Consider the following 26362-nt stretch of genomic DNA (forward strand, 5'->3'; position numbering starts at 1 on the left):
TAGGAAGATCATTTCTCCACCAAATGGAAGGGCTGGCTCTGTCTGTGACAACCAAACCTTAGCAAACAGTATAAATCAAGCAACTTATTTCAAATGAGCTTAGATTTGAATATATTCTGATTACAGAAGGCAGATTTTTCTTAGTATGGGTTGATTCTTCCCAACCCACCCACTAGGTCATAATGTATACAAAACTCTGTGTATCATAGAATAATCCTTCATACAAAATAAACAGTGTCTACTGCTATAATGGTAACTGTTAGAAAATATGCTACAAACTTTTAAAGGTTATTTATTCCCAAGTGTGTTTTAGGGATCCAGTGCAGACTCTCCATCTAAGGAACAATGCCTGATGTCACAGATGCTGTTTTGTGTCCCCAGGAAAATTCTAATAGCCCCATCAATATGGGACAAATGGACTGTGACTCCTTCTGCCATGTGTTACCACCATTAATAAGCTGTGTCACACACCGTCACAACACCAAATGGTATGAATGGACCTGTTGGGAAAACATTTTTGAAGAACTGATAAAAGCAGGCCATAATTTTAGGCTTATTAAATACAAAGAAAGCAAAGGAGAAAGATGTTTATGAATAACTGAAGACTGACTAGCAGGTATAACATCCTGGGAGGAAATGGAACACATACCTGATTCCAAAAGACTGAGGCATTTAGGCTAAACACACAGATGGGAAAACTGCAAAATAAATAGGGTGCATGTGTGTGCATGCCCATCATATCTACCACTTTTTATATTTGATAGTGTGTGTGGCAGTTACATATCTTGGTTAAAGAACAAAAACACAAATGCCTTGGAGAAACAAACTAAAGTTTTTATTATAGGAACTCTGTTGACATAAACTAGATTCATTCTGAGGAAGAGGTGAGAGAGGATGAGAAGAATAGAAAGAAGTGGAGGTAATATCTTGTGTGGAAAGCCAACCAAATCAAATCGGACTCTGGAGCAACTCCACAACTTTGAGGCAGTGGGACAGCAGGATAAAGCCATAGAAATATTATTCTAAGATTCTATGACTCAATCCTGCTGTCCTACTGCCTCAAAGTTGTGGAGTTGCTCCCAACTTTTCTTAATGTAGGGTTAGACCAGATTCACCCAGTTTACCCCACAATACCTACTTGAAGTATAGAAATATTGTGGGGTCAACCAGGCTCTTACTTATTTAGGCAATCCCTTGTTGTCCGAGGATGATGGCCTTCCAGTATAGTGTCTTGGTGGTGGATACGTAGGTGACTGTAGAACCCTATTCTTGACCTGAATGTTCTCCCGCAGTTTCCAGGTGGAAGGCAGTCCTGGTCAGGGCTGGCTTGCCAAGCCTTCTTCTTGGCACATTTTTCCCATTCACCCTCCATTTGTGCCTCTTCCACAACACTGCTGGTCACAGCTGACATCCAGCTAGAGAGCTCAAGGGCCAAGGCTTCCCAGTTCTCGGTGTCTATGCCACAGTTTTTAAGTTTAGCTTTACACCCATCTTTAAGTCTCTTTATCTGCCCAACAACATTCTGTTTTTCATTCTTGAGTTGGGAGTATAGTAACCGCTTTGGTAAACAGTGTTGGGGCATTCAGACAACGTTGCCCGTCCAGTCGAGTTGATGGCATAGGAGCATCACTTCAATGCTGTGGTCTTTACTTCTTCTAGCACAATGAGATTTGTCCTCCTGTCTTCCTAAGAGATTTGCAGGATTCTTCAGAGGCAGTGCTGATGGAGTCATTCCAGGAATTGAGTGTGACGTTGGTAGACAGTCCATGTTTCGCAGGTGTATAACAGGGTTTGGAGAACAATGGCTTTATAAACAAGCACCTTGGTATCCCTACAAATGTCCTGATCCTTAAACACTCTCTGCTTCATTCAGAAAAATGCTGCACTCGCAGAGCTCAGGCAGTGTTGTATTTCAGTGTCAATGTTGACTTTTGTGGCAAGGTGGCTGCCAAGGTAGCCAAAATAGTCAACATTTTCTAATGTTACATCATTAAGTTGTATTTCTGGCTTAAACTCGGGATTTATACAAGTTGTGTCAATGAGCTCCTAATTTCTTCATTTCAATTTCTCCCATATGAGCTGTTTTTCTCTCATTCTTTCACTTCTGATATGATTAATTTTGCCAATTTTAGCAAATGCATTTTTAAGCCTTTTTCATCCATTATGAAGCCTTTTTCATCCATTCCCTATTAATTGTGGCTTTCTGGGTGTATGGAAGCAAAATATAGTTTCCCATCATTGTTCTCATTTTCCACTCTCAGCCTAATTCCCTTGTTTTACAGGAAGGTTTTTCAGAACACTGCCTTGGTTTCTTCACAAACACATTGTTGAAATGGGGGCCTCAGTTGCTGAAACCACATTGGAATCCAGTAGTAAATTATGATGTTTGTGTTCCCCAAAGCTTCCTATTTAATTTAACAAAAAAGAACCCCTCAAGGATGCATAAACTGGTATTTGCCAGCTGTTGGTGTTTCTCCTTCACCAATGTGCTTGTAAAACAAAAACAAAACTGTTGCACAACACTTGCTTGAGCAGTGAAATGTTCCAGCAGGTTTGGCAAGGTTAATTTCCTCCAAATTACAAATCCCCAGAGGCTATAGTGTGTTTTTGATATTAAAAAAAAGAAAGTTAGTCTGGCTTTCTTTCTGCTCTCCATCTACTAGTAAGCAAAGACCGCATTTAGACTAGCATTTAGCTCTTAACTGGCTTTTGCAGAAGGATCTTTTAATAATGAGTTGGAGGGAGGGACGAACTTTGATCAACATTGCTATATTTTAAATATGTTTAAATAATTTTCACATAATTGCTTATTGAATATATCTCTAACTAATTTCAGACTGCATCCAGACTGACCAGTAAGTTCCTGATTTTGTTCCTATTCTGGCTAGTTTTATATTGAACTAAAATAAACTGACCTGGAAAACTGGTATAAAAGGTCTCTGATAGTACCAGGAGCCAACAGAAAATATTCTGATTTAAAAAATATATATATTTATGGTTCCCCAAATAAAACCAGAAACACGAAAAACATCTGCAATCTTCTGGGCTTTTTAATTTGTAGGTGATGTGTGATGCATTTTACCTTTATTTTATGAGTTGTTGGCATGTTATGTTGAGAGAAAGATAAGGCATAAATTGGATAATGTTTTAGATTAAATACTAAATAATAATGTTTTTATTTGCAAATGGTGGAAAACATTTTCTTTCTGTGTCAGGAGCAACTTAAGAAACTGCAAGTCGCTTCTGATGTGAGAGAATTCACTGTCTGCAAGGAAGTTGCCAGGGGATTCCCAGATGTTTTGATATTTTACCATCCTTGTGGGAGGCTTCTCTCATGTCACCACATAGGAAGCTGGAGCTGACAGAGGGAGCTCATCCACGCTCTCCCCAAATTCGAACCTCTAACCTGTCGGTCTTCAGTCCTGCCGGCACAAAGGTTTAACCCATTGTGCCAGCAGGGGCTCCTGGCAGAGAACTGAAACAAAACAATATAGGCTACTTGTCCATTTCTGGGCAGAATTCAAAATACACACTATAATTATTTAATCCCTACACAACTTGTTTCCATAGCATTTGAAAAACCATACAGTATGACCTCTGTAAGTCCTGCAAGACTCTAGGGTAACATCTGGGAGAAGTTGTTCATTTCAATAGGATTCACTATTATCCATTGTTTCCTGTTTCTACACTAAATTCAGGAACTGTCCTCCAGGAATATAATAATTATACCATTTTTTCTTGTACATTGTACATCACATTTACACTGCTGTTACAAATGATCAGTGAGAGGGAGAGGAGGAAAAACACAACGGAGGTGGAGTGATTGAAACCCAGGGTATTTCAAGAAAGATTTTTCATCCTAGTCTTGGAATATGCAGTTAAAAATCAAAACAAATATGTTCAAAAACTGGAATCTCCCAATACTCCCAGAGATGTTTTTTCTCTTCTAGATGAGCCCATGTATAACAGCACTGGATGTAAACACAAGGGAGAGAAGGCATTACATGTTCTTCCATCACTTAGCTGTGGTTTTGGGCAGCTGATTTACCGTATCCTCGAAGAAGGAAGAGTAATATGATCTTTGTAATTAGCTTCTTTACAGCGAACATGGCAATGAAGGAATAAGTTGGATGTGCAGCTTACAACCCCATCTACACAGAGCCATTATTTGGCCTCAATCCAGTGTGTCAGACACTTGATCAGGCCCAACAAGTGCTCACCATGCCACAGAGGTAGGTGGGATGGAGTCCCCATCGCCCAGCAGTGCAGAATGTCCTTTATTGCATGATCTCTGAACACGATGTGACACCTACCTGTTTCCTGTTGCTCAACCTGACATAAGCTGCAGTGGTGGGGCACCAAGAGGGGGATTATCCCTCTTCCCACTCCCCTCCTCTCTTCCCAGCACTCCCAGTTGCTGTGGCTGCCACCAGGGTGAGCAAAAAAGAAAACGTAAGTGCCAAGTCATAGCCAGAGTCTACTGCAATGCAGAAGAAGAGGAGACTGTCATCCTGTTAGGAATTGGTCACTACTGTCCTCACTGTCTATATGTTGTACAGAACTTGACCCTGAGGCAGGGTCTAGGCTTTCTCCAAACGTTAGGTAACATTGGCAAGGCCATGTTAAAGTTGTCTTGTCCAGTGTTACCATGGATCAGAGTATAATTGCCAAAGGACTAATCTATTTCTATACTGACCTAAATTATCAGTACAGATGTGCCCAATTCAGAGCTGGAAAAGCAAATAAACAAGGGGTGCATCAAAGGGGTGCTAAAGAAAAAAAGTTGTATTGTCGAAGACTTTCATGGATAGACTACCAGGGGTGTTGTGTGGCTTCCAGGCTCTATGACCATGTTCAGCAGCATTTTCTCCTGACATTTCACCTGCATCTGTACTGGCATCTTCAGAGGATGATCCTCTGAAGATTCCAGCTACTGATGTAGGCATAGCATCAGGAGAAAATACTGCTAGAACACAGCCATAGAGCCCGGAAATCACACAATACCCCCAAAATATGTTGTATTCTCCAAACAATATTGTATGCCTTTAAGTCATCTCCAGCTTATGGCATTCTGAAGGTGAACCGAGCACAGGATTTTCTTGGCAACATTTGTTGAGGGAAGGGTTGCTTTTCTTTTTCTCTGAGAATGAGAAAGTGTGATCATCACCCAGTGGGTTTCTTGGACTGAATGTGGGTTCTAATCTGGGTCCCTAAAGTCATAGTCCATTACTGGAATTATTGCACCAGACTGCTCCATTATAGTTCACTAAGTAATTTGATGATAATTTTGGCCAATGAAATAGAATGGCAGTTCATATCGGGCTGCATGTATTCATGTATAAGTCTAGGAATTTTAGTCCAAAAAGTGACCCTAAGAAACTAGGTTAACCTATCCATAGAAATACATCATTTTTGCCCAGAAAAGGATCACCCCCTTCTCTGAGTGGTGGAAGGCAAGAACTTAGTCTGCCTTGGGAGAATCTAAAAGAAGGACTAACCCCTTCTATTTTCTCTCCTGTGGAGCCACTTCTCACTTTTTTGTATGCCTGGATGGGAAAATGGTGACTGTGACAGTACTGGTGACCCTTCCATTGTAGCCTGGCAAGAGCCAGGTCAGGAGTCAGATTCTGAGGATCAGGGGTCTCAAGGAGAATGTGTTCAGGATGATTTGTAAACAGGGCAGCTTGACCTGGCCAATGCTATGCATACCTTAGACCAGTTTTGCTCAACCTTCCTAATGCCATGACCTCTTAATACAGTTGCTCATGTTGTGGTGACCCCCAGCTATAAAATTATTTTCGTTGTTCCTTCATAACTGTAATTTTGCTAATGTTATGAATCATAATGTAAATACCTGACAAGCAGGATATATTTTCACTCACTGGACCAAATTTGGCACAAATAATCAATATGCTCAAATTTGAATACTGGTGGGGTTGAGCGGGATTGATTTTGTCATTTGGGAGTTGTAGTTGCTGGGATTTATAGCTCATCTACAATCAAAGAGCATTCTGAACTCTACCAACAATGGAATTGAACCAAACTTGACACACAGAACTTCCATGACCAACAGAAAATATTGGAAGGGTTTGGTGGCCATTGATCTTGGATTTTGGAGTTGTAGTTCACCTACATCCAGAGAGCATTATGGAATCAAACAATGATGGATCTGGACCAAACTTGGCTCGAATCCTCAATTTGCCCAAATATGAACACCGGTGTAGTTTGGGAAACATAAACCTTGACATTTGGGAGTTGTAGTTGCTAGGATGTATAAACATAAAATCAAAAAAATTCTGAACCCGACCAATGATAGATTTGAACCAAACTTCCCACACAGAACCCCCATGGCTTGAAGGGACTCACTGGTGTGAGCCTCCCTCTAGCCTCATGAGCTCTCCCTCACCCATGCATGTGCACCATGCTGCCATGCGCCAAGCATGCCTGCTCTCCCCTCCCTGCTTGGAGTCTCAGAAACAGTCCTCACCTTGGCTGAGAGGCTGGCTGAGGGGCTGGTCAATCACAGCGGAGGAAGAGAAGAGAAAGACAGGTGGAGAGATCTTTAGCTTTCTCTGCCAAAGGTGTTCTTTAGGCTATCAGAAATACATGTTTTCTGATGGTCTTTGGAGACACCTCTGAAACCCTCTCATGACACCCCCCCCCCCGGGGCACAACCTCCAGGTTGAGAAACTCTGCCTTAGACAGTTTCCTAGCAACTGAGCTTAAGGAAAGTGAAACCATTTCCCCAGGGAAGAGTCCTTGTGAAGATGGGGAGGCCGAGGTCACTAGGGAGTGTAGATTAGATCTCAGAAAACAAGGTGTGAAAAACAGACAGAGGAGATCTCAGTGTCTTCAAGATAAAACCTTGCTCCAAAATAAGGCCTCAAAACACAGATGTCTCCTGCATGATTTCATGGGAACTTGGGCAAAGCCTGGAAAGACTTAAATTAGGTGCTTGGCTTCCAGTATCTTAAATTAGGTGATCAGCTTCCAACTTTGCTGTTGGGAAAATAGTCTCTTGTTCATGTTACCAAGTTTTCATGTATTGTCAAGATTCCTGTTTCATGTTCCTGTCTTTGCCTATGTATCCTGAACAGTTTTGCCTGGAAGGATTTCTTGTATTCATGCTCCTGCATTTGCCTTAGATTGTTTTTATGTTTTGGATTTCTACCTTTTATGATATTTGTTTGGTTCTTATGAAATACCTTTATTGAACTATGATTGTGTGTGTGTGTGTATATATATATATATGTATATATATGTGTGTATTAGGGCTGGGCGGTTTCGTTTCGTTAATTCGTAATTCGTTAAAAATTTGTTATTTTTTGTTAACGAAGTGATAACGAACCATTCTGGAGCAGCTTAAAAACGAAATGAATTTTTCAATTCGTTTCGTAAATGCTTCGTATTTCGTTATGTATTTCTTTCGTTATTGGTTTGAGGTCGTTTCGTTATTATTTCCGCATGTCTGGGGCAAGTTTTATAGTTGTTTTTTGTTTAATTAGTGAAAAAAAATTATAATATCACACCAACAGTCAACAACAGAGGGAGAGGGAAGCTTCAGAAGTTCCCCCTGTCCCATTTGGAGGTTTTTTAGCGTATTGCGCGGTCGCGTCCGTCATTAACAAATCGATTCGTTATTGTTTCGTTATTGTTTTGTAATTTTTTTACCATTTATGAAATTTCGTAAATATCGAAACGCAAAAAAACCCAAAAAACGAATCGATTTTAGAAACAAATTTTTCCGTTGTTACCCAAGCCTAGTGTGTATGTGTGTGTGTGTGTGTATATATATATATATATATATATATATATATATATAGCTGGTTATATCCCAACTGCTACTTTTGGATATTATCCCCTTTCCCCCTTTTATTATTCTTTATTCAATAAACACTTTGTTATTAGATTATTTGCCTCTGGTGTAGTGTTGGGTGAAGAGGTGCCTCAGTGCTAGGGTCCAACATCTTCAACTTATACATGGATCATATTAAAACCCATAATTTTCATATGACTGCAAGTTATGCACAAGTATATATGGGTAATAATAACTCACTAGGAAAAACAGTGGCTAAAATAAAGCTGAGGCAAAATGGTTTTTGTGTATTTTTGGGAAACTGCTTGCAATTTTCCTCCTATAAAGAAGGGAAAGTGTTACCACGTTCAATAAGAGACCCAGAAGCAGTTGAAATGGGCTTAGTGGTTTTTCTACATAATCAAATCCAACTGGTTGTACAACACAGTAATTTTTACTCTCACTTGCAAAAAGAAACTGCTTTTAAAATGACCTCAAATTGTCGACAGCCAAAAATAATACTGACACAGAATTACTATTACTAGGAAGAGGAAGCTGTTTAGAGAAAATTACGAATATTTCAAATGGGTCAGAAGAGGACTAATGAACAGGAATCTTAAGGATAAGGATAGATGAAGGGAAAGCAAAGATGAAAAATATTTGCCCCCTGAACATCCTCCCCCTTTTCACTGATTTATTCCACACGGTTAACATTCATGCCCAAACATTCATTTTCCTGTTAGTCAGAATGACAAATATTATACTATTGATTTCAACAGGATTTAGGTATGACCTTACTTTCCCTGGCTGCGGTCTAAAAAAGGAAACTGGGAATTTCACATTTGTAAAGAGGAGGTGCAGGTTGGAATTGAACCAAAAGAAAAAAAACTATTTCTGATCTCTTTTCAAGAAAGCCAGAAATAAACCAAGCAACAGGTTTATTTCCTAGAACTCTGCTTGCATAAATGAAGAACATATTTTAAAAAGATATCACAGCCGATCCAGGCGGGATTCACTTCTAAGACTATCAATATCTTAGATAATATTTTTTGTGTTATTCATGGCTGTTAGTCAAACACCAGTGACTTCATCATGCCAAACAGCTACTTGGAGGACATTAAAAGAGATGGGTGTGGAAATGCTTAGCATCCTCAACTCCAGAGGGAGGAGTTGTTTCAGTTCCTTTCAGAAACCAAACCACCAGCAAAAGAAAGCTGTAAGCGTACGCAAAGGCAAAGATAGCCTGAGTCTCCCCCAGACCTTCTGAAATCTTTGCTCTATCAAGGTAAGAGTTTTTATTCCTCATTAAATGCTTCTATACACTGTTAATGCTAAAATATTTATACAAGTATTCCTGAAGCCGTGCTATAAACAGAGCATGGGGGAGTTACTTTTTGGACTAACACTCCTACTGCTTCTCCTCCAGCAATGTTCACATAGGCCAGGACTTCTTAAACTTTTTCTGCTTATGACCCCTTTCCTCCTGAGAAATTTTTACATGACCCCAGGTATATAGGTATATCGAACATTTACTAATAATAAATCAGCATTGGCTGATTACTAATAATAAATTACTAATAATAAATCAGCATTTCCTTTTTGAGGAGTATAGCTGAAGCATTTTATGCAGATTCCACTGTAAACACTGCATGTTGTTGCTAAAAGATTCATGTAAATGTCTACATAGCATTCAGATACCTTATACCAGGCATGGGCAAACTCTGGCCCTCCAGGTGTTTTGGACTTCAACTCCCACAATTCCTAACAGTGAATTGTGGGAGTTGAAGTCCAAAACACCTGGAGGGCCAAAGTTTGCCCATGCCTGCCTTATACTGTTGCCAAAATTTTGGTGACTCCAACACGGAGCTAAGGGGACCCCATTAAAAAAGCAGTGACATAGGCCATGCTGAATGAGGAATTTTTAAAAATGTAGTTCAAAACTCTCACCTCCCCATGTACTGGCAATAATAACTCTTCTCATTCTGTTTAAAAATCTGAACAATGTCTTGCAATAGACTCAGTTATTGGTTTGCAATGTGCATGGATGAACCCAAAAATTGCACCTCACCCCTGGCATACTTAGTGGGTTTTTACAGCCGTGCTTATTTTCTGCATAGCTGTTCTCTTTAAATATGCTTTATGACATTTCCAGTTTAATATAAAGAAAAAATCACTCACTCTCTCTCTCACACACACACACACACACACACGGAAAGATAGAAAGAAAGAGCATCTCCCAAACAATTTCCAGCCAATGGCTACCATAAGTCAAACATATCATGGGGTTTTCTTGACAATATTTCTTCAGAGGGGGCTTTTCAGTACCTTCCCTGAAGGCTAAGGGTCCTTCCACACAGCCATATAACCCAGAATATCAATGCAAAAAAATCCCAAATTATCTAGTTTGAACTGGGTTATCTGAGTCCACACTGCCATATATTCCAGTTCAAAGCAGAAAATATGGGATTTTATTCAGCTGTGTGGAAGGGGCCTAAGAGAGTGTAGTTTTGTCAACATCATCCAGTGGGTTTCCATATCTAGGCAAGTAAGCAATGTTAGAATTAAGAGCCACAACTGTAAGCATATTTATAATTGGTTTCCATTCATAATTTTCACTAATAAGTAAAACCAACTGTAATAGTAGAGACAGTAGTTGAGAATGTCACCCCAAAAACCTGTGGGTTGTAGGAACACTGAAGTCAAAATTTACTAAGGCTGTACTTGTAAACACACCTGAAGAAAATAAAAGCCTCACTGAATACTATGAGACTGACTTGTAAGTAAACAGGCAGCGTAAAGTTGGAAACTTTTATTTATCGTGTCAGGGGCAACCAGACCATTATATTACATTTCTAACAGAACAAAACAAATAAACAGATAAAAAACACAAAGTTTGCAAACTTGGTAGTTGATTAAATGTCCTTTGATCAGTATCTGGCCACTTGGAGTGCCTCTGGTGTTGTCGCAAGGAGGTCCTCCATTGTGCACGTAGCAGGGCTCAGGTTGCATTGCAGTAGGTGGTCAGTGGTTTGCTCTTCTCCACACTCGCATGTCGTGGATTCCACTTTGTAGCCCCATTTCTTAAGATTGGCTCTACATCTCGTGGTGCCAGAGGCCAGTCTTTTCAGCACCTTCCAAGTCGCCCAGTCTTCTGGAAACTATCTTTAGGATATCTCTGGAAATTGCATATCATCAAGGGAGATGTTGACAAGCTGGAATATGTTCAGAGGAGGGTGACTAAAATGATTGCGGGTCTAGAGAACAAGCCCTATGAGGAGCAACTTAAAGAACTGGACGTGTTTAGCCTGCAGAAGAGAAGGCTGCAAGGAGACATGATGGCCATGTATAAATATGTGAGGGAAAGTCAGAGGTAGGAGGGAGCAAGCTTGTTTTCTTTTGTCCTGGAAACTAGGACGCAGAACAACGGCTTCAAACTACAGGAAAGGAAATACCACTTGAACATTAGGATGAACTTCCTAACTGTGAGAGCTGTTCAGCAGTGGAACTCTCTGCCCTGGCCTGTGGTGGAGGCTCCTTCTTTGGAGGTGCTTTTAATGTGATTTCCCTGCTTCTTGGCAGGGGTTGGACTGGATGGCCCACGAAGTCTCTTCCAACTCTATGATTCTATGAAATGACTAACCAGTGCTGGCAAGAATGTTACACAATGATGCAGAAGGTGCTTTTATATAAATACAATCAGCCCTTTGTCTCTATGAATTCCACCACCCACATCTTGAAACTATACTTTTTGGGGGGGAAATCCTAAAAGCAAACTGGGTTTTTGCAATTTTATGTAAGGGACACCATGTTACTATGGCATTGTATAAAGTGGTACTGAGCAGCCATGGATTTCAAGTGAGAGCATCTTCCATGAATGGAGTACTTCGATCCATGCAAGTCAGTATTTTTGTCTGTTTGTTTGTTTTGTTCTGTTAGAAATGTAATACAATTATCTGGTTGCCCCTGACACGATAAATAAATAGGACTTGGATGGAAGGAAGATCTTGAATGGTTTAGGTTTAGGTCTTCAGTTAATCTCTGTTACTGCCTCTTCTTCTTTTTAACTCATTGTTTATTTCGGAAACATACAAAATAAAACATATCCACTGATATATAAAATCACTAACAGCAGTAATTTTACACCTTCTAATATTAATAAGCAAATAATAAACTCCTTCCCCACAAATGTACCTTTTCATTGCTATCTCATCCAGAGTTTTATCATTTTATGTCGTGTATTTGGTCCTCCCACTGTGTTTTATTTTTCATTATGTTGTTTTATTGGTTTATTTATTTTATTGTGATGTTATTTTGTTGTTTATATTTTATGTTGCTGTAATGTATTGCTGGGCTTGGCCTCATGGAAGCCATTCTGAGTCCCCTTTGGGGAGATGGTGGCGGGGTATAAATAAAGATTATTATTATTATTATTATTATTATTATTATTATTATTATTATGTATTTGAAAGAAAACTTCCCAACCCTACCCCAGAGTAAAAATCATACAGCACATTGTACCATCACAGCTCTTAACAAACAATATATGTTATCTATAGTAAACAAAAATGACCAAATTGTTTAACATGTAATCACTGTTACTTCTAGCTTTTACAGCAGGCCCCTGTATTAGGTAAGGGATCAGTTCCAGCACCTTTTGTGTAATATGATTTTCACTTGATCTAAAACCATGTTATATTTTCTGAAAAATAGAATTCCAGGTTAAATCAAAACGTTGTGCAGGAGGACCAAGTGATGCCTTGAGAAGTGTTCTCTCTCTGCAGCAGCCTAATTCTGTGGTCACCTTCCCTTGAAATCCGACCATAGAAATGCTAGAGAGAACACTTTTCTAGACATGGCTAAGTCCTCTTGCATGATTCCATGGTATTCAAAGTTCGTTGTGTATAACTGAAATCATGTTCAACCAGCTTTTGATAAAAAATTGACCTTTTTATTTCCAAATTCTGACAAATACCCTTTATTCTACTGGTTTTTGTCAAAAAAAATTAACCCAAAAAACTGGAGCCCCTTCTACATTGCCATATAAAACCCAGATTAAGTGCTTTGAACTGGATTCTATGGCAGTGTAGACTCATATAATCCAATTCAATGCAAATAATGTGGATTATCTGCTTTTGATAACCTGGATCATATGGCAATGTATAATGGGCCTTTCCCAGGAGAGTCTAAAAGAATAATTGAGCACTCTGCTTTCTCCCCCGTGGCCCGACTATTGACCTTTTTGAATGCAGTGGTGGTGCAGAATAATCCTTGAGTTTTCCAAGGGTCATGTCAGAATCCATAATTTTGGCTCCAAAACCTGCCTTCAATTTATACATGAGGTTGATATATACATGAGTAGATAGATTCATTTGGTAGGCCTGTTGTATCTTGACCATTGCAACTGGTCACACTGTTGCTTGCTGCCCCGTAGGCTCAGATGTTTGTTGTATTTTGCAGCTTGGGGGAAATCCAAATGATTGTGCTTTCAGATAAGAATGAGAATTATCCAGCAGAGATAAGAATGGGATTGCCAAATTAGGAAAACAGGACCCACATACAAGAAGGGAAGAATTTTCAGGGACAAGTACAAAGAGGTAGGCTTCCTTGGATTCAAATGATCTGTGGTGTGGATGAAGGCTTCTTAAACTTTCCCACCTGGGACCCGCTTTGGTCCAAGGAATTTTTATGTGACCTCAGGTATATATGTATATAAAGTACAGTAGATATAAAAATCAAATATTTAACAATATCAAATCAGCATTTACTAGGCTTTCTGAATAGGCTGGTTTTGCACAACAGATTCATGTAAATTTCTAAAACAGCCACTAGTTGATGTTCAGACATGTTTACTATTGCCAAATTTTTGGGAGCCCATCACTGAGCTAAGGTGATTCATGGTCAGGACCCACAGTTTAGGAAGCGGGTTTGAATTATACTCATGTTTCAGTGGTTCATTTTCCTTGAAACAGTACTATCTGATTCATCCATAAACTCTGGGCCATGTCTACAACAAAAGCCATGTCTACAACAAAATACTTCACGCCTGGCCTCCAACATATTGATTGCCCTGTGAACACTTTACCCATTTCATATACTTTCTGGTCTCTTCCATCCTGCACAATTCTAATATCACTTTAACTGTTATGGTTAGATCCAATGGCATCCTAGGGCTTGTAGTTTGGAGAAAACTCTCTATATGAAACTATAAATCTTTGGATTCCCTAGGATGCAGGCATGGCAATTAAAGTAGTATTGAAGTGCTACAATTGTGTAACATGAAAGAGTTACTGCCTTTCAACCATGCAATCCTTCTTTTTCACTATTAAAAGGTTATTACAAAACTGCAGTGTCTCTAAACTTGTTTCCAGGAGCAATGATCTCACTGAGCCAAAAATGAGTTGCGGGCAGTAAAAGAAAAGCACACTTCTAGAAAGGAGACTAGACTAGACTCAAATGGAGAAATGGCTCCTCCAACAGATACTGTTCATGCTAATCTCTCTGAATAAGTAACACCAATATAAAGTGATAAAATTAACTACACGAATCATAGGTAATATTCTCACCTGGATTAATTTGGAAGTGTCATCAGTTCATTCAATAAATGAGCAAGTAAGTATGTAACTACTAGGAATTGAATGTCAGGAGTGAAAAGGTGATGACTTTTGTATCCCATTAAATATCACGTATCTATTGAGCTGTAAAGAACCTCTTGGTAAGAATAACGCCTGTGTAAAAGCTTTCTTTCCTGGGGGAGTTTAAAAGAATAAATAGATTTTTTTTCTTTTGTTGGCAGATTTATCTGCCTGAAAGAGAAAGAAAGAACAAAAAAAAACCCTCAACAACTTTGAGCACTGACAATACAAAAGAGACTAATCTAGAGCCAAAAAAAATCAATGGTATGATCAGATGACAAATCTGATGCACATCTCAGTTGTCTCAGGGCACCTCCAGACATGTTTTAAACCCACTTTGGAGTGGCATTAAGTCCCCACACTCTGGGAAAACCAACGGATTTTCCAATGGATTGTCCCCATTGCAGCACAATAACTACTACACTGGAATGGAGACAACCCAAATAACCCTCCCCCAAAAAAGCTTTAAAATGAAATAAAAACTTACCAGGCCACCATTAGGATTTTCTGGCGGCTTTCTGGCATTTATCATTGTTGTGCCAGGAAGCTGGGGTGGGGGGTGATTTGGCCTCCCCACCTCCTAATGCTACATTTGTACATGCCAGGAAGCCTCCAAAGAGCCAAATGGCAGCCCTGTAATTTGGGGGGGGGGGGAGTGGGTTCTCTCTTCGCTTCTCCAGATCCACGGGACCCGAAGAAGTGTATTGGGCTGTATTGGGCCCACAGGGTCCATGCTCCATTAGACCCAGGCCTTTCAGGTGTAATGGAGTATCTAAATAATTCATGACAAAGCACAAATTATTCCTCTTTTACTGGAGGCATTGTTCAGATCCCTCTGGTAAAAACACGAGAGCTCGCACATTTTGTGCCTTGTCTGGATGGGCTCTCTGCCAACCATTATGAGACACTGCTTCATACAGAACCCATCTGTATTTGACTCTCCAAATATTATTGAACTGCAACTCCCAAAATTCCTTATTAATTATGCTAGCTAGAGCAGTTGGAAATTGCAGTTCAAAAATATTAGGACAGCATGCTTTCCTTCTCTTGTTTCCTGTGAATTACAATAGTTCTCTAAGACTGCAGGCAAACAGAAATAGGTCTTTCCTAGTCCTGGTTGGAAATGCCAGGAGTCACAACTTGGACTGTACATATGTGGAGCTGGTGGCCCAGAGCTGAGCTTCAGCTCTTTTACATAACTGTCTGCAAAACCCCAAGAGACTATCAACACTCCAGAATTATAGCAGATTGATGCCCACGTAATTGCCTTGGCACTATCCTATGCAATCCTGAGAGTTGTAGTTTGTTGTGGCTCTCTAAGAAGGGTAAATATCTCACAAATCCCAATATCCCATAGAATTGAGCCATGGCAGTTAATGTGGTGTCAAACTGCTATAATTTGGCAGTGTGGTTACAACCTAAGGGATTGCATAGAAACCATGGTCAGAACTGCCAGGGGGGGTAGTTGCACACACTGGCTTATATCCAAGTGCTGGTCTCAAGAGAGACATATATTTCAACCATCCCAATCTGGCAGGTACGATTAATCACCTATTATCCCAGGAGCCCCCAGTGGCACAATGGGTTAAACCATTGTGCTGGCAGGACTGAAGACTGGCAGGTCACAGGTTAGAATCTGGGGAGAGTGCGGATGAGCTCCCTCTGTCAGCTCCAGCTCCCCATGCAGGGACATCAGAGAAGCCTCCCATAAGGATGGTAAAACATCAAAACATCTGGGCATCCCCTTGGGCAACATCCTTACAGACAGCAAATTCTCTCACACCAGAAGCGACTTGTAGTTTCTCAAGTTGCTCCTGACATGAAAAAAAACCCTACTATCCTATTTTTCTAATTGCTTTTGAAATGTCCCAGTGTTTCTTTCTTCCACACACTTTCCCGCTTGATCCTCACCTTATATTCTAAGATATTCACTAGTGTACTCTTTTGTTTGTCCAGCACCGAAAGTATTTTTCTGCCACTTTGCACTTTATCTTTCTGACTGGAGAAGACAACAGTGGTGTCTGGTGGCTTCTGTGTCTGGGTTTCAATCCAAACTTTAAAAGATCTCTCCAGTGTGCTGAATCTCACCCCCAAACAGGTTCAGCATCTTGGATATAGCTTTGAAGTTTGAACTATTTATTTATTTATTTATTTACCATATTTTTACCCCACTTTTCTCACCTCAAAGGGGACTCAGAATGGCTTACAATTCCTCAATATTCAACACCCAACTGAACCAGTGCTGGAAGACAAGAATTAATTCTGAGGCCTTCTGCCAGCCATATAACAGAGTAGCAGCCTCCATTGTCAAAGGGGAATCTTTATGGTTTGGTAGGGAATTTAGGGGCTCCTAACTGAGCCCCTAGAAAATCAGTTGTCTACCTTCATCAACTCGAAGGGTTACGGTCTCCTCTACACTCAGACTTTCCCCCAAGAGCAACGTAGGTGGTCTGCCCCCATTCTGTCCCCAATCTTGCAAGAAGAAACAATGCCGGAGTGATTTACAGCACTGTTTATCAAATGTTTCCATTCTGGAAATTTAGGCAAATGTTATCAGTTACATATGCAAACCTCTATTTAGAAGTTTTATTTGCTAAAGTGTGATTCAGAAAATTGTTGGGATGTCCATGGCAGATTATCTTGACTGAAAACTATTGAAGAATCAAAACAAAAGGTAGTAAACCTGGGGGAGACTTTCTGCTGAGCTGCAAAAATTATTAGTTTTGCAGGGTAAAAAGGGAGCAATTATATTTTTATAAAAATATTAACTGGCACCGTCATTTTTTCCATGTAATAGTAGCATTTACATATTTATGCAAGCTGTTAGATTGTGGGCAGAAGCGAGTTTTATTATAATTTTAGGACAATTCTAACTGTTTTTTTCAAAGGAACAAAAAAAGTAAAGCAAAGTAACAAATAGTGTAAGCAATGTAGCAAAATCCTTTAAAATTATATAACAATAACTTTGGGAGTTTTTCTAGTGGCCATGGCCTACCAATTTCAGCTAATGTTGTTACTACTATTGTTGCTACTGCTTTTTTATTTATGCTCTGTCTTTTCCAAAACCAGGCCACCAGGAAACTGTTAGTAGCAAGAGGCATTTTAAATACAATTTCTGGCTAAAAGATCCTGAATGATCATAGCAACAGGACTAATTTTGTTTGTATTTCTTTGTTGTTGTGTTGTGCCTTCAAGTCATTACCAATTTATGACAATCCTAATCACAAGATTTGTTCAGAGCATGTTTGCCATTGAGGTTGAGTGTGATTTACATAGCCAATCAAGCAAAGATTCAAAGCCTGTCCTCCCAGAGTTCAGGGTTTGAAAAGTCCAAAGTTTGAATCCCTCTCTAGTTGCGATAGTTTTGCTTTTATGATAGGAACAACTATCCCAATGCTGGAGGTAGAAATGTCCAGTTTGTGCTCATGGAAAAAGAGAGAGAGTGATTCTGGTGTTGTTTATAAAGGCAAGTGTTTTAGATATAAATCTCTTCACCTCGGTAAATCTGGAAGACCTACTGCTAAGTTATAAAAGTATTTGCCTGATATTTAGTATACTAAAATACTTGCTGACCGTGGTCCCTTCGTATCAATGTGAAACATGCTGGCAGAGCAGCTTCAATGAATTGTCTGTGCTAGCAGTTAAATTAAATCTCTGATAAGAATAGATTAAAGAGATGGCTTCTACTGGGAAGCTGAAAGCAGTGTCAAAGAAGAACTGGAACAAGTTATGATGTTTGTTAATGTGCTTTGATTGGTGGCACTGCTGGATTGCTTGTTTGGCTGAATTATGTATGAATAATGGGGTGGGTGAATCATGTAGACCTCCAAATATTGATGGACTTCAAATCCCAACATTCCTTGCAATTCACAATACTGGCTAGGCCTTCTGGTAGCTGCAAACTAACATCTGAAGGGCTGCTGTTACTCCCAGCAACAGTTGTGGTTGTTGAGTGCCTTCAAGTGGTGACCCTAAGGCAAACCCATCACAGGATTTTCTTGGCAAGATTTTCACCTAGAGCTTGTCTTCCTTTGAGGCTGCAAGAGTGTGACTTGCCTAAGGTCACTCAATGAGTTTTTGTAGCTGAGGGAGGATTCCAACCCTGGTCTCCATAGCTATAGTCCAATGCTCAAACCACACTGTCTCTCTACATTAGGACAGTTAAATCAATTGAACTTATTAAGTTCTCATTTAGTGGTCCACACTTATGGAAGTAACAATTGATTTAGACCTTAGTTTTGATTATTAGCATATTCATATGAGATTATAATGGGCATTTAATGCCAAACCATTCCAGGTTTAGGACACCTTTTAAACTCAGCATGTGGTTGATGGTGACCATTTCATGGCCTCCAACTGTTCTGATTTGGCAAGGAAAGTCCCTGTTAATCCTCTGCCATCTCTTTTTCTCAGCTACTTAGACAGTGTCCCAGTTTCTCTTTCCATTTCCTAGTGTGTCCCCCCCCCCCCCAATTGCCTTCAGCTTTCTTCATTTTCTGTTGAGTACAGAGTGCAAAAGCAGTTCATGAATTAAACAGGCAGGGGAAAAGGGGAAAGAGTCTTGCCCTTCCCAGTAGACTCGGGCAAAAGCAAACTATTGCAGTCTCTCCTAGTTTGTGTCTCTGTCTTTACCAATAACTTCTGTTGTCTTGCCCATCCTCTGATTGCAATGGACCACATGTGTCCTGGTTTTCATCTGTGAAATGGAGGGTATTTGTTTGAACATATTTACAAAACTGATGGCATCTGTTCTAATCTGAGTAAATGAGGGCTATCATCCTGTTAGTGAGCTACAATAATATTTATGCTATCCTAACCCACTTCTGTCCTTGCAGAAGTCAACATTATTTTCTGATGGTGCAAAAACTGAATTCCTTTCTTCCAAGTATTTGTGGGCCTCTCTGGGTACTCCAGTGCTATCCCATGATACGCTTATGGCCAAAATATAATAAAAATACAAGTTTAATTATTACTTGCAATTTCAGCTGTCCAGAGAATGGTAGTCTTAGAATATATTCCCCAAGAATATGGGGGTCATATCATAATATTCTTGTTCAGGTGTACAGTCCACAGCAGATTTCTCTATATGGTATCTTGGCACCCAAGCTTGAAATGGTGTGATCCTCACTGGGGGGAAAGCACTTCAAAGTAGAGTCCCTTCCAGGATAGATTATTTCAGGACACAATCAGTGTTCACACCTATGTAAGCTAAATTAGTCTTCCTGTCTTTCCAGGATTGCTAAAGGGCGTCCTGAGTAAATTCTGGCCAGCAGACTGAGAGATCAAATGATTCTTTTCACCAGCTAAAACCCTGGAGAGTCACAAAACAAGAAAAGAATATAGTGGAGTTAGAGGTCTGTTGGCCTTTGGCTTAAGAAAATGATATGTCTAACAGTGGCAAAAAAGGAAAGAAGAAATATGAACATTTGTTGCTTTACAACACAAGCTCCATTTCCCAGGCAAAAAGGCAGATGTAAGGGGGAAAACATAATGTTCCTGTTTGGGCTGTCCCAAAGGAGGCATTCTAACCTCTTGCTTTGATTTTATGTGATTGCCCATCAGTAAACACTTCCTTCAGGGTTGGAGAGTTGCTGACAGATGAAGAGAAAACAATGAATTCCTCTTAACCACATCAAAATATATTTCACTGTATGAGGTTGATGAAAACTTCTTAACTTGAGATACAGAAGAATAGCTAATGTGAGCCTCATAAATCTCACCTGCTGCTTATAATTTATTTTTAAGTGTTAGTTATTAACTCTTCCATGTAGGTACATGCTTATTATGGGGCAATTTTAGTATACCATGTGTTCTACACATTCTCATTTCTTCCTGTCTGGCTTATAATAAACATTACTTTCCCCTTCAGCAACATTGGCCCCTTTTCTTCCAGTCTGCAAATGAAGAAAAAAATATCTAGGCATGATGAAATGCTACTGAAAATGGTAGTCCATGGGCAAATGCCATTCTGCAAGTTATTTGCTGCCAGTCTGCAGCAATTTTTCAGGAAATAAATAGTTATGGCCAATGGGCATTAATATTATGCCAGTCCTTAGCATAAGTAGCAGGCAGAGGTGTTTGGGTCCTCAGTCCTAATCAATAAGATAGACTTTTTAATTTGGGAGAGCTAACAGAAATGAATTGACACTTCATTAATTAGTATCATAAAACCGAACCACTTCATGCTTTAGAGCATTGGTGTCAAACCTGTGGCCCTACAGATGTTTTGGAATTCAACTCCCAGAATTCCTGGCTAGGGCTTCTGGAAGTTAGTTGGTGGCCCAAACATTTAGAGAGCCACAAGCTTGACCCCTGTGCTTTAGAGGTTCTGAGCAACTCCATATCATTTTTCATGTTCTTCATGTACTAAGTGTCAGCATTTAACAACACAGTTTGTAAAAAGAAGTAAATCTGGTGGCATGGAAAGGTGTTGGGACTACTCTTCCCAACTTTAACAACTTCAAGGTTGAACCCATGTGAAAGTATATATTGATGGCCACCAACTTGGATGGATGAAGCTCAGAGCCTGGACAAAGGGAAAGGTTTGTTTAGTCCATTGACCATGTTGACTAGAGATTTGGAGAGCTATGGTTCGCAAAGGTAACTTTTCTGAGTTCTGATGAAAGATTATTAATGACCACAAGGAGTCTGTATATGGCTTCTAGGATTTGAGGAAACAAGAGGAGGGTGCTGTTCCTTTGATGTCTAGCTTCTATCAGAGGCTTCTGCTTTTGAAGGGAAGAACATGCCAGCTGGGCTCTCTTTGTATTCTTACATTGATGACATGAAGAGCTGGCATGAGAAATGTTAAATATTTGATAATTTAGACAATGTTTTAATTTCATTTGTAAGACCCAGAGCATAACAGTATCTTCCTGTTATATTTCCTGTCTTCCTTCCTTTTCCAGGGTAATTGGCATTGACCTTCAATTACTCAGACAGAGTTGTCACAATGCTTGATGGTGTCCTTCACTGGTGTGTATTTGTGTATGTGGTGGGGGATATAAGTGGTACTCACAAGGTTTAGAAAAGTAACTTATTGGGACAAGAGTTCTCAGAATCCCACAGACATCATGGTCATAGCTGCATAACTATTTCCCAAGCTTTGGGTATTCTATTTGTTGTTGTTGCTGTTGTTATTGTTGTTGTTGTTTTTTTTGTTTTGTTTTGTTGTTTTGTTTTTTTTGATGTCTGGAGTGACTTGAGAGACTGCAGTTCGCTTCTGGTGTGAGAGAATTGGTCATCTGCAAGGATGTTGCCCAGGGGACACCCAGATGTTTTACCATTCTATGGGAGGGTTCTCTCATGTCCTCACATGGGAAGCTGGGGCTGACAGATAGGAGCTCACCCCACTCCCCAGATATGAACCCCCAATATTTTTGTCAGTAGTCCTGCCAGCACAACGGTTTAGCCTATTGTGCCACCAGGGGCTCAAAACAAAATCACATACTAAAATATGCCAGAACCTGAAGGAAATGCTAGGATTTCTATGGTTTACAATTGGCTTGTAACAGCAAGATATGAAAAACTTCAAGAAAAAGGAGGGAAGGAGCAGGAGGTGACAGATGCAAATACATAACAAAGGGGGGAAAGGTATTCTGCTAGATTTCCCTGGCAAAACCACATGCAGCATGTAAGAGAAATTACTTCCCTATGTGAGGTGTTAGGATGAATTCTGAGGTTACAATGAATATCTCTGTTTAAGTTGACACCAGCCCTTTGTTCTGTATATTTTTGTTATTAAATTAGATTGACTCATTAAAGTAGGGCTGGTGTGATTTGATCAAAAAGAATGGATCAAATCAGTGTAGTGCCACAGCAAAAAAAAAGTGAATACTATTTAACCTCCATGAGTGGAAGCATAGCTTCCAAGCCGAGGAAAGTAGTAGTCTCACTACAATCTATGCTGGGGTCAGACTTCATCTGGAGTATGAAGTTAACTTCTGAATACCTCATTTTAAGAATATGGGTAAGATGGAATGGTTCAGAAAAGGGCAACAAGAATGATAAGAGGTATATGAAGAACAAAACATTTGAGGAAAGGTTGAAGGAGCTGGGCATGTTCAGCTTAATGAAGAGAAAACTTAAGGGATGATATTATTGCCCTCTTTAAATGCCTCAAGGGCTGTCACAAAGAAGGAGATGCAGACTTGTTTTTGGCTGATCGAAAAATAGAAGGAACTTCTTCATAGTAAGAAAGGTTAAACAATGGAACCAACTGCCTAAAGAGATTGGGGGGGGGGTCACCTTATCTTAATGTCTATGAAAAGAGACTGGACAACTCTATGCTGCTGATTCTTTTAGGTCAGTGGTTCTCAACCTGTGGGTCCCCAGGTGTTTGGCCTACAACTCCCAGAAATCGCAGCCATTTTGCCGTCTGTTAGGATTTATGGGAGTTGAATGGAAAAACATCTGGGGAACCACACGTTAAGAACTACTGTTTTAGGTGAAGATCTTGCACTGAGCAAAGGATTGGATTTCATGGTCCATGAGGTCACTTCCAGCTCCAAAGAACTTCACCACATATCAATACTTTGTGTTTCTTAACTAAACTATTCAAGTCTTAGAATGATGCAATCATACAATGGCATCAGATGGCCCCTGCAGTCCCTTTCAACTCTCGCGATTCTATGATTCTAGTCTAGTTGAGATTATCCATTGTATCAATGCACCAGAATACTTCAACTAACATGGCCAATAGCTATATTAGTTGGGGTGTTCTAGGAGTTATTCCTTCCCCAAAGTGATAAAGTTTCCAAACTCTGCCTCAGGGTAATTCACATGATTTGCAATGAGAGAGTGCTTCTGACACCTATAAAAATAAATTAATATTATACTGGTGGGTGGGGTAAACCTGAACAACGAAAGTATATGACACAAAGAAAAGGAAAATAGCAGGCAGACAAGCTGAAGTTCCACAAGTATCAGGGGAAATTGCCCTCTCATACAAAGATCTCCAGTGCAAGCAGACATTTTTCTGGCATGTTGTCAGAAAAGTAACTTATGTGGTCACTTGGATGGCCGCATAATTGTATTGTACAAGCAATCCGCTGCCTACAGTAGTCTTGGAGCACTTTCATGACAGCCTTGTAAGACAGTGCCAGTGGCAACACTGCAGTTTACTGTGACTTTCCTAGCACAGGCAAAACTCTTCTGCATGTTAAAAAGAGATCAGGAATTATTTTCATCAGATGAAGCGCATGTTGCTTTCCATTAGGATCAAAACTGTTTTGCTCTTTTTTTCTCTCTCCAAACTTCATTTGAAGCATAGGCTTCTGGATTTCCTTTTTCTTGTAGGTTTCTGAAATGCTTCCTGCAAAATAAATGGTGTCATTTTCTGGCCTATGGGCACAACCTGATTGTAAGATTGCCTTTGTGCTGAATAAAAAGAATGGTTCATACATCTAGTCCAATTTTGTCTTCCGGCAATAGTTCTTTGAGCTGTTCTATGCATTACACAGAATTAAGGAGTTTTTTTAGCTTCTGTGGCATCAACCCATAGGTAGGTAGGAAGAACTTGAACTCTCAAAAGTTGAGCACCTTGAATTACTCGTGCTGCCTATCAAAAGACACTAGTATCTGTCTTTCCTCCCTGAAACATGTTTTTCTGCGGTAATGGATTTCGTTTATTGACTATGTAAACCAAATTCAAAGACATGTGGGATATAACTATGTAAAGGATCTTTACCTTTGAGACTGAGAGAGAGAGAAAGTAGCATAAGCATTCATAGACTTGATAATGTAGTATGAATGTCATTTCAAAGTCTTGAACAGCCACGGCTTAATGCTATGCAGTCATAAGAGTTGTAGTTTGGTGAAGCACCCACAATATTGGCCAGAGAGGGCTGAAACCCTTTTAAACTAAAATTCCCATGATTCCACACCACTGAGCCATGGCCATTCAAGTGTTGTCAAACTGCATTAATTCTATATTGTAGGTGCACTGTGAGTTAGGGTTAGAATGGGACATCTAGGATTGCTTCTTTTTAAGTTTGCATCAAAAACTATAGTGACTTCACATACTTTCAGACTGACATGGAAGACACTAACTTCCGATAGTTATTTGGGTTTAACAATAGCAGTAGTTGTGTACTTTCAGGTTGTCATCAACTAAGGGCAATTCCAACAGATTTTCTTATGCTTTTCTTAGAACATAAAGAGGTAGTTTGTTGTTGGCATCCTCTGAACAGGCCTTATAGTTTATCAATCTCCTTTGCTTCTAAAATTTGACACATCTGGTGGCTTCACCAGATTTTATCATTTTCCATCACATCATTGATGAAAAGAAAAGGAGGCTGGTTAAGTATGAACAAAATGTGTCATTGCTCCCAAATGACAGTCACTATTGATGGAGCACAGCCTAAATCTCCTAAACATACCAGATCTTAGAAGCTAAGCAGATCAGCTGTTTAGTACTTTGTTGGGAGATCACCAAGGAATACTAAGTGTTGTAAGCCATATTTCAAAGGAAAAAACTACCTCTGTGTATTCCCTGCTCAAGAAAACAATATGAAATGTGTGGGATCACCATATCTTGGCTACTGTCTTGAAGGCATACATATATTCACACAGAATGCTGGATCTACATCATGTGTATGACCAAAGATCTCAACACCATCAACATGATTTCCTCTGCACCCCTAAAGATTGAGTTAGTCCATTCTATGTTAATTTATCTGTAGTGTGCATCTTAGATGCCTTTGACACTGCCATATAATCCAGATTCTCAAATCAGATGATCCACATTTGAACTGGATTATCTGAGTCTACACTGCAAATAATCTGGATTGTATCTGGCAGTGTAGAAGGGGTCTTAGGGCCCTTCCACACAGCTCTATATCCCAGAATATCAAGCCAGAAAATCCCACAATATCTGTTTTGAAGTGGAACATATGGCACTGTGCACTCAGATAACCCAGAGCCCTTCCACACAGCACTATATCCCATAATATCAAGGCAGAAAATCCCACAATATCTGCTTTGAACTGGGTTATCTGAGTTCATATTCACATAATGTGGAATTTTCTGCCTTGACATTCTAAGATATAGGGTTGTGTGGAAGGGCCCCCAGTTCAAAGCAGATATTGTGGGATTTTCTGCCTCGATATTCTGGGATATAGAGCTGTGTGGAAGGGCCCTTAGAGTTTATTACTTTTTAACTCACAATGTGTACAGGTTAAGGGTTCAGACCTTCCCCAGCGGTCTTGTCTCTATATTTTCCTCCCCTTTCATAAGGACTTAAAAGGGGTGATATTTGTTGTCCCTATTTTTAGAGCCTGTGATATAGAGGGAAAACAGGCTTGGGGAGCATTGAGTCCCTATTACTGATAGATGGTGGGCCCAGCCCAAATCACTGGGCCCTGCACAGTTAGGTTTGACTCAAGAAGGCAGTAACTTGAAGCTGTACACTCTGTATTTAACGCAGCATGTAGTTTAGCCGTATGGCAGGAATGCACTGAAGCAGCATGAAGAACAAGCAGATGGAACTGAATGAATTATGTGAAGCACAATCCATGAGCAGCTTATCCTATAGATGTCATTCTAAGAGGCCTTCTTGTTGTTCATGTTAAAATAAGACTTGGTGAAAAATCTCCAGCACTGGCAATAAATCTAAAGAATTGCTTCAGTTCCCTGGAGCATATGTTCTAGGACGGCTGCCTTATACGGAATCTATCTGAGCCCAAACTATCTGCCTGACTAGTATCTGCAGCTCTGTATTATTTTGGAGGAGCGAGAGTTTCTTTCTGCCCTGCTTTGAGTTTTCTGATGCCACATAAATGGCATCTCTAATTTGAGGTCTAGGAAGCTTTTCCCTTATAGGGCTGACAGGAGTTTTCGATTTGGATGTTGGAAGACCTTTCTTTAATATGCAACAATCAAGCCTTGCAAATTATACAAATCATGCTGCTTCTCTAGCAGCTACGCTGATTTGCAC

General features: G+C 39.9%; 1 protein-coding gene across 1 annotated transcript in view; it reads left to right on the forward strand.

Moving 5' to 3' along the window:
• Positions 1 to 8993: 8993 nt before the first annotated feature.
• BDKRB2 (bradykinin receptor B2) overlaps positions 8994 to 26362 on the forward strand; it is a 38632-nt gene continuing 21263 nt past the window's right edge. Inside the window, exon 1 of the mRNA XM_060755961.2 lies at positions 8994 to 9080. The gene's annotated coding sequence lies outside the window, so the exon portion shown is untranslated. The remainder of the gene's footprint in view (positions 9081 to 26362) is intronic.

This window comes from Anolis sagrei, chromosome 1 (assembly GCF_037176765.1).
Source record: "Anolis sagrei isolate rAnoSag1 chromosome 1, rAnoSag1.mat, whole genome shotgun sequence".
NCBI lineage: Eukaryota > Metazoa > Chordata > Lepidosauria > Squamata > Dactyloidae > Anolis > Anolis sagrei.